Source organism: Raphanus sativus, chromosome 1, assembly GCF_000801105.2.
Source record: "Raphanus sativus cultivar WK10039 chromosome 1, ASM80110v3, whole genome shotgun sequence".
Classification (NCBI taxonomy): domain Eukaryota; kingdom Viridiplantae; phylum Streptophyta; class Magnoliopsida; order Brassicales; family Brassicaceae; genus Raphanus; species Raphanus sativus.
In genome coordinates, this window is record NC_079511.1 from 16706761 (window position 1) to 16709263 (window position 2503).

The 2503-nt window shown below is 44.9% G+C and overlaps 1 non-coding gene across 1 annotated transcript; it reads right to left on the minus strand.

Annotated features, from left to right (window-relative positions):
- Positions 1 to 630: 630 nt before the first annotated feature.
- LOC130497882 (small nucleolar RNA R71) lies at positions 631 to 737 on the minus strand. The gene has a single exon (XR_008936917.1). It is a non-coding gene; the product is annotated as a small nucleolar RNA R71 (small nucleolar RNA).
- Between the last annotated feature and the right edge of the window lie 1766 nt (positions 738 to 2503).

Below are 2503 nucleotides of genomic sequence, written 5' to 3' on the forward strand. Positions count from 1 at the left end.
GTAGATTTAAACATTGAAATTTAGTCACTTGCTTGAGACTAAGTCATTTTTCTTTTTCTTGTTACTGATTCTACATCTTCATCCCTCTTTCAATTTCAGGTGTATGAACTTGAGGAGCAAAGGCACATCAAACCTAGTTCCAATTGTACCTGACATCAGAGCACTTGAAAGGGGTATATCCAGACAGAGAAGAGCTCATCAGGATATCGATATGGATCCACCTGCAAACGGTCAAGGGGCTAACCCTCTGCACCCTCAGCGACCTGCTCGACCGATTGGTACCTATGACCGTCCTAACATCAATGGTCATAGGCTTGGCATCAGAGCCCCAGCTGTGGAGGCCAACAACTTTGAGGTCAAACCAGGACTCCTCAACGTGATCGAGAACAACAAGTATCATGGCTTGGCTGTAGAAGACCCATTTGATCACTTGGACAAGTTTGACAGCTACTGTGGTTGTCAAAGACCAATGGTGTGTCCGAGGATGCCTTCAAACTCAAGCTATTCCCTTTCTCTTTGGGAGATAAGGCACGTCAGTGGGAGAAGTCTCTACCTAGCGACTCCATCACCACCCGGGATGCCTGCAAGAGAGCATTCTTGGAGAAGTTCTTCTCTACTTCAAGAACTGCTAAGCTCAGAAACGAGATATCCAGTTTCCAACAGAAGAACTTGGAAGGCTTCAGTGAAGCTTGGGAGAGATTCAAGGGCTACCAAGATCAGTGTCCACACCATGGTTTCTCCAAAGAGAACTTGCTGAGCACCTTCTATAGGGGTGCACTTCCTAAGTACAGATCCAGATTGGACACTGCAAGTAATGGGTTCTTCTTGGGGAGAACTGAAGCAGATGCAGAGGAGCTGGTTGACAACATGGTGAAGAGTGACGCAGTCTACAGTGGAGACCATGACAGAGGAGATAGAACTGATGATAAGCAGACGAGGAAAGAGCTAAAGGCTCTGCAAGATAAGATAGACATTCTGATTGCAGATAAAGCTAAACAAGAGCAGCTGAACTTCGTTAGTAACCCAACCCAAGAAGCACCTCCTGGTGCTAATGAAGTTGAAGGTTTGGAAGATCAAGAAAAGCTATGTTTCATCAACAACAATGGTAGTTGGTACAAGAAGGAGCCCAATTTTCAATACAACAACTACCAACAGCGATCTTATCCAAACAACCAGCAGAATGGTTACCAGCCTAGGAACAACCAGCAAGGCAACTCTCAGCCTCAGCAGAATCCTCCTCCTGGTTTTCCCAACAAAGGAAACCAATCTTCTCAACAGCAAGCTCCTCCTTCTAGTTCTACTCCTCAGGCCAGCAGCACAGATATTCTACTGAAACAAATCTTGGAGTCTCAAACTAGAAGTGAAAAGCATGTTGGATATGAGCTGAAGTATCTCCACAACAAGATTGATGGTAGCTACAATGAGCTCAACAACAAGTTCAAGGCCTTGGAGAACCAGTTTGCTTCCTTGACTACTCACCAAAATCGCCAACAAGGTTCTCTACCTGGAAAACCTGAGCAAAATCCCAAAGAAACAATGAAGGATGTTACCCTTAGGAGTGGCAAGCAGTTTCCTCCTCCAACTCTCACCAAGGATGCTGAGAAACAAGATGAGGGGGTAGCCATCAACATTGATGATGAGGTTGTGATTGTGGATGAGAAGATCAACGATGAGATCTTAGAGAAGATTGTGGAAGCCAAAGGCAAAGGAAAAGTGGGAGAAGAGAAGCAAACAGTAAAAGATGGTCAAGCTGCTGCTCCAGCAACTGAGAATCCTTTTGTTCTCCCTCCTTATGAGCCCAAACTTCCATTCCCTGGAAGGTTCATGAAGCAGCTACTGGAGAAGTACAAAGCCCTGTTTGAGAAGCAGATGAGTGAAGTTCAGATTACAATGCCCATCATTGATGCTTTCATGCTGGTTCCTCAATACAACAAGTTCCTAAAAGATGATGTAGCTGCAAAGAAGAAGGAGATGCAGGGTATGATGATTCTCACTCATGAGTGTAATGCCATCATCCAGAGACTTGATGTTCCAAAGAAACTAGAGGACCCAGGATGCTTCACACTGCCTTGTGCTCTTGGACCTATGGTTTTTGAAAGATGTCTCGGCGATTTGGGAGCTAGTGTCAGCTTGATGCCTTTGTCAGTTGCAAAGAAGCTTGGTTTCACTCAGTACAAGAAGTGTAGACTCTCATTGGTGTTGGCTGATCGTTCAGTGAAGTACCCTGTGGGTATCTTGGAAGATCTCCCTCTTATGGTCGGAAACTGTGAAATCCCTACAGATTTTGTGGTGCTTGAGATGGGTGAAGAAGCTCAAGATCCTTTAATCCTTGGGAGACCTTTCTTAGCTACAGCTGGAGCTATTGTGAATGTGAAAGAAGGCAAGATTGATCTCCACTTGGGTAAAAGGCACATTCTCCACTTTGACATCAAGGAGGTTATGAAGAAACCAACTATGCAAGGGCAAATCTTCTACATTGAAGAGATGGATGCTCTGGCTGATG